At 39.7% G+C, this 13,633-nt stretch overlaps 2 protein-coding genes across 2 annotated transcripts in view; both read right to left on the bottom strand.

The window, feature by feature from the left end:
• The window catches only part of LOC127049959 (uncharacterized), a 256,065-nt gene that overhangs the window by 53,231 nt on the left and 189,201 nt on the right, over nucleotides 1-13,633 (bottom strand). The gene's annotated exons all lie outside the window — the stretch shown is intronic.
• LOC127048170 (protein NYNRIN-like) overlaps nucleotides 1-13,633 on the bottom strand; it is a 258,398-nt gene that overhangs the window by 56,778 nt on the left and 187,987 nt on the right. The window lies entirely within an intron of this gene.

The following is a 13,633-nucleotide window of genomic DNA, read 5'->3' as shown; positions in this document are numbered from 1 at the left end:
CCTAGCCACTGGTCTAAACATTATGAGGGATGTTCTCCTCTCTATCTTTTTGTATAAGCTTCTTTATTAGGGCCCGGTCTGGTGGATGAACTCTGGTGCTACTTACCAGATTGGACCATGCAGGCATATTAAGTGGAGTAACTGCTATCTTCTCTCAGTCTGTGCATTGCTCTGGGGCTTAGGAGTCTGGATGCCTCACGTGGGACTACAATGCATTTGCTCAGAAACAGAAATATAAGCACTTCAGGAATTTCATTGCAAAAATTAGGCACTGAGCTTAGGCACATACAGTCATCATGGGAAGCTGAGCAAAAGCTTTGTGAATCCCAAAGGGCCTGATTTTGGGATGTAGGCACCTAAAATGGCAGTTAAAAAAATACACCAAAATCTGTTCGTGAATCTAGTGTGAGTGACCAAAATAATCCAGCTATCCTCAGTCAGACCTCACATGTTCTACAGAATGTATTTAATTATAGATTTCTTACTTTTCTTGTGGTTACTTATATTTCAGTCTTTTCTCTGGTAAATCATTGTGTCATTCATGCCTTTCCCCCTAAGAACACATACTTCCATTAGTAACTAGAGTTTGAGTGAGGAAAGCTGGGTTTGATTGTTTCATGTTCTGATTTTTGCAAACACAAAACTACCCCAAGCTTTTATTTTTGGATTCATGATCTCTGGGAAGCAAAGAAAAGTCCTAAACCTTCTTTATGCAGATACATATGGTAGAAATCAGATTAGTGAATTTTCATAGATAGATAAATGGGATTAAGTAAAGAATATACAATGTGATCACAAGTGTAAATTAACTGTAGCCAGAAAAGAGGAGACAAGAAATAGTTCTAAATCTGATTCTAGTTGTAAAAGACCCTAATCAAGTAACGGCAAATACACATATGAGTAGCCAGGCTATGCACAGTATTTAGCCAGCACACCTCTGAAAAGTCTGTGGGATCACAGCGTTCAATAATAAAGAAAGGAATGATGCTGAAGGGACCATATTAGAACCAGACATGCCAACCCCATGGAAAAAACACAGACATTGGGCTTGTTTTTGGCTTAATTAGATTGTGAGTTGCTTGTTGGCTAGTTTTTGGCTTATAGCTTATTGCTTGTTTGGCTTGTAGCTTGCTGCTTGTCATAGCTTATTGCTTCTTTTTTTTTTTTTGATCAGCTCCTGGCAAGCAGGGACAGGGTGGGTGGGGGAAGAGGGGGAGAGAGTCAGTACTGCACAAAGGGCCCACCACAGTCCCAGACTGCACGCCGGGGGGATTTAGTCACATAGAGTGTTGGGATTCTTAGGGATTGGCTTGTTTTGGCCTTTTTCTGAAATGGGATTGGCTTGATTTTTGGTTTATTGTGAAAGTCGGGGTGCTTATTTACCATGTGAAAGTTGGCAACTGTGATTAGAACTGAAGGACACCTAGTGCAAACGGATTCCCAGATGGTGTTCTTCTTTTCCACTTGTCCACATCTCTGTGGTTATATTTATTTTCAGAAATGCACATAACCTCAAGGATCATTTTACTTCTCCATGCAGCTCTTCTTCAAATTCTGGGATTTTTTTCTTTTTTTGTGACATTCTTTGTGAGTGGCACCTGGTGTCGTAGTGCAGTAATCCCCTTCTTGTTATTGATCTTTTCAGAATTATCTGCCTGACTGTCTTGAAGTCAATGGGACTACTCATGTGATTAACTGCTCATCAAGATATTTCTTTCCAGATGTCTTCATCTATCTGTTTGTCCTTTTAGATTGCTTTTGGGCAAAACTACAGCATTAACAATAATAATAAGAATGGAAGGGAAAAGTCTTCTGTCTCCACTTCACTTGACTAGCCTATACTGCTGTCTTCTTAGGGTTTTATGAGGGGAGCAGGGTAGGGTGACCAGATGTCCTGATTTTATAGGGACAGTTCCAATATTTGCGACTTTTTCTTACATTGAAGCCTAGTAAACCCCCACCCCCTGTCCTGATTTTTCACAACCTAAACTTCCCCCACTGCAAATTGAGACCATAACTCCTTGTTCTGTCATCTTGTGCCACTGAGAACAGTCTAGATCCATCCTCTTTGGAACCTCCTTTCAGGTAGTTGAAAGCAACTATCAAATCACTCTTTGTTAAAAATTTAACGTGTGCGTAGGTGTTGTCCTAAAAATAGATGTCTTCACTATATGCTTATGAGTTTTCCTGAATCAGGGCATTACATCTAGACAGCATCAGACCATCCAAGTTCTTTCTTTTATTTTGATTAATTTGAATCATCAGAGATTAATAAGGCAAAAGGGAATGGAGAATCCATGCTATGATGTCTATGGCAATATTATTTGTAATCCTTTGTAATGCTGTGAAATGTTTTGCATTTATAAGCATTATTTATTTTGTATTACCATAGCACCTCAAAGTCTCAGCCATGGACCAGGACCCCACTGTGATTGATGCTTTTCAAGCACAGAACAAAAAGACAGTTGTTGTCATAGAATCACGGAATTATAGAATATCAGGGATGGAAGGGAACTCAGGAGGTCATCCAGTACAACCTCCTGTTCAAAGCAGGACCAATTCCCAACTAAATCATCCCAGCCAGGACTTTGTCAAGCCTGACCTTAAAAAACCTCTAAGAAAGGAGAATCCATCACCTCCCTAGGTAACACATTCCAGTGCCTCACCACTCTCCTAGTGAAAAAGTTTTTCCTAATATCCAACCTAATCCTTCACTACTGCAACTTGAGACCATTACTCCTTGTTCTACCATCTTGTACCACTGAGAACAGTCTAGATCCATCCTCTTTGGAACCCCCTTTCAGGTAGTTGAAAGCAGCTATCAAATCCCCTTCATTCTTCTCTTCTGCAGACTAAACAATCCCAGTTCCCTCAGCCTCTCCTCATAAGTCATATGCTCCAGCCCCCTAATCATTTTTGTTGCCCTCTGCCTAACTCTTTCTAATTTTTCCACATCCTTCTTGTAGTGTGGGGCCCAAAACTGGACATAGTACTCCACATGAGGCCTCACTAATGTTGAACAGATAGGAATGATCACGTCCCTCTATCTGCTGGCAATCCCCCTACTTATACAGCCCAAATGACGTTAGCATTCTTTGCAACAAGGGCACACTGTTGACTCATATCCAGCTTCTCGTCCACTGTAACCCCTACGTCCTTTTCTATAGAACTGCTTCCTAGCCATTCGGTCCCTAGTCTGTAACAGTGAATGGGAGTCTTCTGTCCTAAGTGCAGGACTCTGCACTCATCCTTGTTGAACCTCATCAGGTTTCTTTTGGCCCAATCCTCTAATTTGTCTAAGATCCTATGTATCCTATCTCTACCCTCCAGCATATCTACCACTCCTCCCAGTTTAGTGTCATCTGCAAATTTGCTGAGACAGCACTCCACATCATCCTTCAGATCATTAATGAAAATATTGAACAAAACCAGCCCTAGGACCGACCCTTGGGGCACTCTGCTTGAAACCGGCTGCCAGCTAGACATGGGGCCATCGATCACTACTCGTTGAGCCTGATGATCTAGCCAGCTTTCTATCCACCTTATAGTCCCTTTATTCAGTCCATACTTCTTTAACTTGCCGGCAACAATACTGTGGAAGACCATATCAAAAGCTTAGCTAAAATCAAGGAATAACACATCCACTTCTTTCCCCTTATCCACAGACCCAGTTATCTCCTCCTAGAAGGTAATTAGGTTAGTCAGGCATGACTTGCCCTTAGTGAATCCATGTTAACTGTTCCTGATTACTTTCCTCTCCTCTAAGTGCTTCAGAATTTATTCCTTGAATGTATGCTCTATGATTTTTCCAAGGACTGAGGTAAGGCTGACTGGCCTATAGTTCCCCAGATCCTCCTTCTTCCCTTTTTTGAAGTCCCAAAAGAGTTTTCAATCTAAGTATAAAATAAGAGACAGCAGATAGATACAGACTGGTGGGAGTGTTCAAAGAAATAATAAGACAATGTTGGTCAACATGATAGGCAAGGTCTTAGCAGCCTAACTGTTATCAAGTTTTTTTAGGCCTCACAGAAAAGTAGAATTCAAAGGAGGGTTTAGAACACTGATACTCAGACTGAGGATCGGGAGCTGCAAGTGGATCTTTACTGTGTTTCCTATGGTTCTCTGCAGTACATGATTTTAAAACATGGTATGATTCAATTATTAACAGATCAGGATGTTTTTACTATGTTATTAACCAATTCTAGAACACTTGATCAGTCATTTTGCTGTGAGAATTATATGTATGTAGTGAATGAAACATCAAATGAAACACTACTGTGGCTCTTTTGGGTAATGTTGATTGCTAATTTGGCTCCTGAACCATTGAGGTATGATAAAAGGTTTAGAAAAATGAACATATGAGGACATTTCAAAAAAGAATACAACATCTGGGAATGTTTAGTCTTAAGAAAAGGAGACCTCATAACAGTCTTCAAATATGTTAAGGGCTGTTACAATAAGGACAGCTATCAATTGTTAATTGAAGGCTGTGAAATCTCTATCATTGGAGGTTTTCTAAGTACTGGTTAAAAAACCACTTATCAGAGATGGTCTAGATCAGGGTTCGGCAACCTCTGGCATGCGAAACGGGCTGGGCCAGTTTGTTTACTTGCCGCGTCAGCAGGTTTGGGCGATTGCGGCTCCCACTGGCCACGGTTCACCGTCCCAGGCCAAATGGGGGTGGTGGGAAGCCACGGCCAGCACATCCCTTGCCCGCACCACTTCCTGTAGCCCCATTGGCCTGGGATTGCGAACTGCGGCCAGTGGAAGCTGCGATCAGCCGAACTTGCCAACGCAGCAGGTAAACAAACTGGCCAAGCCCACCAGGGCACTTACCCTGGTGAGCCGCGTGCCAGAGGTTGCCGACTCCTGGTCAAGATATACTTTGTCTTGCCTCAGCCCAGGAGTCTAGACTATATGACTTCTTTAAGTCTTTTCCAGACCTACATTTCTGTGATTATAAGATTCAATTGGATCTTGGAAAGACAAGCATTATTTTTGTAGTCATAAATGAAAATTAAAACATCTGTTTCTGTTCATTTCTATTAATAATAAGGTTAGAATGAAATTTTATTCTCAAAACTATTACAAAAAAACCAATTAAGAAAATATATTTATAGTCTATTAAATGTATTTACTCTTAGCATTAAAGTTAAAATTAGATTCTACACTTAACCTTCCAACTTTCCATGTAGAAAATACGTAAGACACAAAATTAGTGTTAAAAAAATTGTTATGAGATTCCTTAGTAAGAATAAGCTATATATTTACCTAAACTGTCTCAGAAAAGAGTTGCCAGATTCAATTTAATTCAGAGTGCTGTGCACTAGACTTGGGGCCTTACTGAATCTTACTACAAGGATATGAAAGATCAAATCAAAGCTTCAAGTCACCTTGATAGTGCAGCTGGTAAAAGTAATGCTGAATTGCAATGGAATCCGGTCCACAGTGTTCAGACTAACTGCCCATGTTGGGCTTCTTTTCTTATTTAAAAAATTCTACTCTCTGGTTACAAATCAGCCTCCTTCTCTACACTCAGCAAGATGACTGGCATTACTGCAATATTCAGCACTTTACAAAATTCCCTGTTAGATTTCCTGAAACTAATTAAAGTTTGAAATTGTGTCTTGAAGCTATATGGCTAAAATATTCAGATCCCTCACCTCATCCTTACAAAAATAAGAGAAAATCTGGACACCTTTTCGGATTTTATATTATAAATAAATTGTACACAATTGTGTACAATATGTGTATGCATATATAGAGCGAGAAAGAGAGAGAACACTCCAATCTTTTGAATTACTCCTCGATTGGGTATGTTACATTAACTATATTTTTTTCTGAACTCTGAAATAAAGTTTTTGACTTCAGGTCATAATTAAGTTTAACCTGAGGCTAGAAGTGAAATCCCTCAGCACTAAGTAGATGGCAAGACCATGTTATGAATTAACAATAACAGCACATTTGGATATGTTTAACAGGAAATAACAGTGATTTACCAGCAGTGGTGCTGAATAACCTATGTGCCTTGAGCAAGGACCATCCTTTTAAGTCAAAGATAAGGTCAGTAAGTGAAAATTGTGGGTCACCTGTGTTTAACAGAGCTACTAGGTATCTAAATAGTGCCAAATTCTATACTGTGAATTATCAAACTAAACTCCAATGTATTCTCAGTTTTGCCATTAATAATATTATAAATGTAATAAACCCAGATACCATACTGTGACCAAATGTACCCCTGTATTCATACCCTGCACACAAAGTAATACTCTTTGTACAACATATTACTTGTGAGGCTGTCACACTTATGGTATGGCTCACAAATGAGAGTGCTAATCCCAGGTCAGACTATCAGAAAACAGGACAGATATCCCAAACAAGTGGTACAATTAGATTTCACAAAGCAAATCACAACTGTGCACTTCATAATTACTAAATTAGTCTTACCATGGAGCCAGTCAGTCCCCTTAGGCTCTCAAGCCCCTCTTTACCACCCAGACAAACTGGACTTTTGATAAAAGGTTATTAAAGCCAAATATCACCTCATATTAGGTTACTCTCAACCGCAAGAGGTCAGTTACTTGCCCCAGGTCAATGGATACTTTGGAACTCACAACAAAGACAAAGCTGATAGCCAATTTCTTTAGTAAACTAAATCATAGTTTATTAGCTAAGTAAAGGAAATGTGAGTTATTGAGAGGTCAAAGCGGGTAAATCAGGTAAACAGGTGAGTCAAAGTTTGTAAGTCCAATGTGATAGCAGAGATGTAGTGATCTGCTACTTTCCATAAATCTTTCAGGATTATACTAAACAGCTTTGGGGATTTCTGTCTTGTGTCTAGAGTGACCCCTGAAAGTGTCCCAAAAGCTCAGAGATACCAGATCGCTCCTGCGATTCAGTATTTATAGATTATGCTTACGGAAGACAAGAAGACAGGCATCATCGTTATAGCATGGGCTTTTCTGATGCATACACAGTTTGTAGATTCTCCATTGCTGAATATAATGACCCATGCTTTGAACTTTAGCATGCTTCTTCATTTACAGTTCCAAGACTCCAATCTCATTCTAGCAACCCAATTACAAATACATACATAATGCATTTAGTTACAGCAATTCAGACAATCTTTCATTAATTTTCATGAAGTTCTACACAATAAGTAAATTCTCATCTAAGTGCTAATATATTCTTTGATCTAGGACTAATTAACAGTAGGGAGATATGTTATCTCTCATAAATTTTAATGCAATAACATGCAACAGGTTACTGATAAATGAAGACAGTACCATCACACCTCCTTTGAAGTATGCCAACATACAAGTGAATTGGCCTGATAACATTACAATGCCTTTTGACACTCCTTTGATTTTTATTAACATGTAAGTGAATTAACCTGCTGCCTTGGTTTGAACTGATAACCTGTTAGCATCACAGAGGTATCATTTGAAAAATAATAACTTGCTGATCAATAATATCATGGTGAAATGTATGTAGCAACACTATGTGTAAAGTTATGAATTCCTCCTGTATGGTATTCATAGCACATGTCCAAACCCACGTAGCCCCGGTTAGGCAAGAGTGTTTAAGCAAGTCTGTCTTAAAAAAAGGAGTGTGTATTTACCTTACTTTACATATAAGTAGAATACAGGGTCCTTGAGACAGCAAAAAGACGACAAGGCAAACTGGCATTTCAGCATGCACATGGGAGAAAAAAAAAGCCTAGAGGAACCTTCACCATCAGACTTCCCTTGAAAGGAGGACTGGACTATAAAAGTGAGGGACAAGACCACCCCATCCATTCTTTCTCACACACACACACACACACACACACACACACACACACACACACACACACACACACCCCTAAGAAAGCAATGAGACCTTTGGACTTTGGGGGCACATCCTGAATTGCAAATTTGGTCATCTATGTTGCTGGAAATATGTGGAATCAAGTCTAACATGCTAAGTTTCAGTCAGTAGAAAACATTTTATCTTTATTTCTCTTGTAACCATTTCTAACTAATACCTTATACTCACACTCATCTAAAATCTCTCTCTTTGTAATTAAATAAACTTGTTTTATTCTTCAATTAAAACTAATCCAGTGTTGTGTTTAAACCAAATTGTTTGGTAACTCCAGTTAAAGTAGCAAATTGTTGTATATTGACCCCTTACAGGGTCAACAGATCAATAATATCTGAACTGTCCAGGAGAGTGCTGGACAGTGCAGAACACATATTTTTGGGAAAAATCGAGGACTGGGAGTGTGTTGGAAGCCAGAATGTGGACTGGAGGGTGGCTAGTGGGCTGTAACTACATACAAACACTCAGGGTGTGGCCTGCATTCTGTTTGTGAGGATCCTGGGTTGGGTGCTGTAGCAAGAAAGCATTGTCTGACACGCAAGGTTGCAGGGCAGGTGATAACACAACCGCTCACTGGTCTGTCTTGCACCCTGGAAGTTGATACACACATATTTGTTTACAAGATGCATTGTTTTCCTTTATTTATTTACTTATTTTTACTACCATACAACGGCACAAATGGCAACTAGCAACTGTAAATAACTGCAACTGCCTCCAACTTTTCTCCCCTTCTGAACAACGTCATGCCCTGGAGCAGAAGCAGAATAGAAAATTCTGCATGTACCCAAGTAGCCCCTGGAGCAACAACAAGAGAACTGTGTGGCAGTACAGATGTGAATGAGACAAATTCTAAGAAGTGAGATATATGTGTATGTTATACATCAGTAAGTGGGCAATGTGGTTGTGCCTTTAAAAAGCAGATGTGGTAGAAGTTACTTAAAATCACTGTTCCAGTTTCTGCTTTAAACGAATGCTAAAGATATAGAAGGAAGTTCAGCTAAGCTTCCTTCTTATTTTAATATCAAGCTAGTATTTCTGTGTCATACCTGGGGATGTCTGACATGTAGTGTAAAAAAGTGTAAAAAAGCTTCTATAAAAATAACTTTTAGGACGTTTAATATTGCATTTTCCCCATGTTTGGCAGTCACCTTTTGAAGCATTGAGTAAATCTTTTTACATTGTCACAGGCTGAAGAAATTAATAAATTAGAATTTTTTAATTCCATTATTGTTTAGCATTCTTGATATATTTTAGTGACTATATAGTAGTTTTATGTTTTACTATTATTATTACAAATCCCTGATTATTATTTGAGGCTATTTAATCAGATATGCTTTGATGTATTACTTTTCATCAGCATTTTCTGTGTGAGGATGAGTAAGAAAGAGTTGCAATATCTACTCATACATATATGCAAGCACTCTTTTATGAGCGTCAAAAATGCCATCTAAAGCACTCTTATAGAAGCCAGATATCAACTGAATGATGTCTCTATAAAAGTTAAACATTTGTAAGCATCGTACTGTTTCTAGAAAACAAGCCTTGTAATCTAAGAAACTCTAATTTTATAGATTATGGGATTGATTTTCATTTACATTTTTTTCTTTTCTTGGGCAGTGTTAAGGGGGCTAATAGTGAAAGTAAGTTATAGTTCTAATGTCAATCTCTCAGACTGTCAGAACAGAGTGAAGGTGGTTTAATGTAAATGAAAATTCCAAACTCTTCCTGCAATTCAAAAAGAAATTCAAAATTAAGATTTCCAATACTTATGACAATACATATTTCTATGTGTATTATGAAAGACCTGCTCTGGTTTCTGAGATGAACGTTCTCTGTTTTTTTTGTACAAAGAGGCAGTTAATAAAAGGGGAGTGGCACATGCTACAGGTTGTTGTAGCAATTCTAGGCATGACAAATTTTGTGGTAGTGGCCTTGAAGAAGCGTCGTACCAAGGCCCTAAGGCAGGGGTGGGCAAACTTTTTGGCCTAAGGACCACATCAACTTTCCGAAATTGTATGGAGGGCAGGTTGGAGGAGTCTGTGCCTCCCCAAACAGCCAGGCTTGACCAGGCCCCCTCCCACATCTGACACCCATCTCCCCACTTCTCGCCCCTTGACAGCCTCCCCGGGACCCCTGCCACATCCACCCCTCCCTGTCCCTTGAACTCCCCTGGACCTCCCACCCCTGACTGCCCCCCGCCAATCCATCCAACCCACCATCTCCTTCCGGACAGCTCCCATGGGACCACTGCTCACATTCAACCCCCCTGTTCTCTGCTCTCTGGCCACCCTGACCTCTATCCACACCCCCGCCCCCTGACCACCACCGCACAGCACAGAGCACTGAGTCAGGCCATGGCTTTGAAGCTGCACTGCCTGGCAAGAGCTCACAGCCCTGCTGCCCAGAGCATTGCGCTGCTGGCACACTGAGCTGAGGCTGCTGGGGAGGGGAAGAGCAGGGGAGGGGCCGGGGGCTAGCCTCCCAGGCCAGGAGCCCAGGGGCCGGGCAGGACAGTCCCGTGGCCCACACTATCTCTCCCCTAAGGGATATATATATATATATCTTGCCTGTGTGCGATGAAAAATTGACTTGAAAATATTTCCTTTTGTTACTCTTGTTGTGGTTGTTGTTTCTTAGTGGAATGAAACCACCCATTGGAACATAAGCAGATTACTGACTGCTGTTCAGTGTGCCACATGTAGACAAGATGCCTGTAGAATTCCCTTTAACTAGTGACATAATAACCCTTCTTTCTTGCAAAGCAAGCCCATGCAGTCACGAAGCACTGGTTTAATATTTCCCATTAAAGTTCTTTATAAACACTTCTTATCTCGTAAAGGCAGAATGCAAATACTGCTGTTCTCACTCAGGCAAAACTCCCCTTAAATTCAAAGAGAGTTTTGTCTGAGGAAGGACTACAGAATTTGGTCAACAGTGTTCAGTAGCATAAGCAGAAAGTGAAGGTAGATTTACCTAAAGATTTTTTTTTTCAAAGTAAACATACAGAATATATGGCAGACAAAAAGTTTTATCTGTATGCCAGGCCAGCAGTGAACTTTGCAAATTAAAAAGAAAAAAAAAAAGCTACAGTAGAGTAGTTGATCCATTCTGTCAAAATGCCAGATGGCTCTAACTCTTTGCTTCTGTATTCTGTTAAAACTTGATTCAAAGCTTCTATATTTTTCTCTCTTTCTCCTTCTCAAAATCAGCATGCTGTCTCCATTGCTGCACAAATGCAACTCCCTACCCTCTTCTGAAAAAAAAAAAGAAAAAAGGAACAATAACTTTTATAGCAGGACTCAGACTAAAAGCTGATATTAATAAGATTTCAAGAGAAAAATCACCATCTAAGTATATATCTCCACCTATCCTTTGAAGTTTTGTTTGAAAGACAGCACATCTGCTTTAAATATTTTTAAATTGTCAGAATCTATTTAAACTTCCCTTTACATTTCTCTCTATAAAAAGTAATAGAAACAGAAACACCAAGTTCATCAGCATAAACTGCACATGATAGTTTTGATGCTACAAAAGCAAGAGACACTGGTTAACATTTTCACAGATAGTCAGGGGATTTTTACAAACCCAAATTCCATTCATTTTAGTGGGACCTACGTGTGTCCTAATAACTTAGTTAGCTTTGAAAAATTTAACCAGTTCTGACTATGTTATTTAAGCTCCATTGCCTCCACTTTTGCATCTCATGACACATGGAACATAAGAAGAGGCATACTGGGTAAGACCAATGGTCTATATAGCTCTGTATCCAGTCTTCCAACATGTATGCCAGATACTTCAGAGGGAATGAACAGAACAGGGCAATTCTCTAGTAATCTAACTCCTATAATCTAGGGCAATGCAGAGGTTTATGGACAGAATAAGGAATTGAGTTCCTAAACATCTTGGCTAATAACCTCTGATGGGCCTATCTTTCATGAAATTATCTAATTCTTTTCTAATCCAGTTATATTTTGGCCTTCACAACATCCCTTGTCAATGAGTTTCACAGGTTGACTGTTTGTTGTGTTAAGAAGTGCTTCCTTATATTTCTTTTAAACCTACTGCCTATTAATTTCATTGGGTGACCCCTGGTTCTTGCATTGTGTGATGGGGTAAATAACAGTTCCTTAATCACATTCAGCAAATCACTCATGATTTTATAGACCTCTGTCATATACTTGCTATGTAGTCATCACTTTTCGAAGATGAACAATCCCAGTCTTTTTAATCTCTCCTTATATGGAAGCTGTTGCATACCCCTAATTCTACTTGTTGCCCTTCTCTGTACTTTTTCCAATCCTAATATATCTGTTTTGAGATGACTCTTAGCTGTCTGAAAGTCATTGCTCTATAGCAAACATTTTCATCTGAGGAAGTCCTTATTTTGATAGTAAATTGAAATTTTGCATATATTTGAGAATTATATCTGACTAATTGAGTAAAGTTATGCTAATATAACATTATGATTGCATAGCTAAGTAGTCTGAAGTTGGCAGGAAGATGAAGGCTAGACATTTTTGTTACCTATGCTGGCTAGCAGTGGTCTACCCAGCTAAACACGGTTGTAAGCCCCTTTAGTTGGACATTCTGCCAATGGGATCACTTAGCCTACGTCCCACTTCTGCTAGTGGAAAGCAAGCAATATATCAAATGTATTTCAAATAAAAAAAATTAGAAAACACATAAGGAGCTAGATGCTCAGGACTGGCCATTCTGAATTTTTTAGAGAGCTTTATGAGAGTACTTTTGGTCTAGTCCTCCATGAAACGTAAGGCTGTTTCCATTGGATTCTCCCATGTCAGATACATTGTCAGATATATAATTAAGTTGGCTTTGCGCTGCTCTTCCCAAAATGTGTGGACGCTAAGGTTTCTTGATGGTAAACCACAAGATAAGAGAGATCTACATAACAGATATATAATTTGGAAAAATATGCCCTTTGGAAATGTACAAGATAACTTCAGATCTCAATGGAAGTACTGTAAAATGTGGATGAGAAAATCCTCCTAAGAATGTCAACAAAGAAGAAAAATATTAATCTCACAGTGGGTTAGGTTATACCATCTGAGCCCTGGTCTACACTTTGAGTTTAGGTCAAATTTAGCAGCATTACATTGATTTAACCCCGCACCTGTCCACACAAAGAAGCCATTTTTTCTAATTAAAGGACTCCTAAAATTGATTTCTGTTCTTCTCCCCCGACAAGGGGATTAGCACTGAAATCGATCTTGCCAGGTCGAATTTGGGGTAATGTGGTCACAATTCAATGGTATTGGTCTCCAGGAGCTATACCAGAGTACTCCATTGTGACTGCTCTGGACAGTGCTCTCAGATCAGTTGCACGGGTCAGGTAGACAGGAAAAGGCCCATGAACTTTTGAATCTCATTTCCTGTTTGGCCAGTGTAGCAATCTACAGGTGAGTGTAGATCTCATCAGCAAAGGTGACCATGATGGAGTCCCAAAATCGCAAAAGAGCTCCAGCATGGACCAAAAGGGAAGTACTGGATCTGATCGCTGTATGGGGAGATGAATCCCTGCTATCAGAACTCCATTCCAAAAGACAAAATGCCCAAACATTTGAAAAAATCTCCAAGGGCATGAAAGACAGAGGCTATAACAGGAACCTGCAGCAGTACAGTGTGAAACTTAAGGAGCTGAGCAAGCCAACCAAAAAAACAGAGAGACAAATGGCCTCTCTGGGTCAGAGCCCCAGACATGCCACTTCTGTGATGATCTGCATGCCATTTTAGGAGGGGCAGCCACCACTAC

The sequence above is a fragment of the Gopherus flavomarginatus genome, chromosome 1 (assembly GCF_025201925.1).
Source record: "Gopherus flavomarginatus isolate rGopFla2 chromosome 1, rGopFla2.mat.asm, whole genome shotgun sequence".
In the NCBI taxonomy this organism is placed as follows: domain Eukaryota; kingdom Metazoa; phylum Chordata; order Testudines; family Testudinidae; genus Gopherus; species Gopherus flavomarginatus.
Note: the sequence above shows the minus strand (reverse complement) of the source record. Positions and strands in the feature narration are given on the sequence as shown.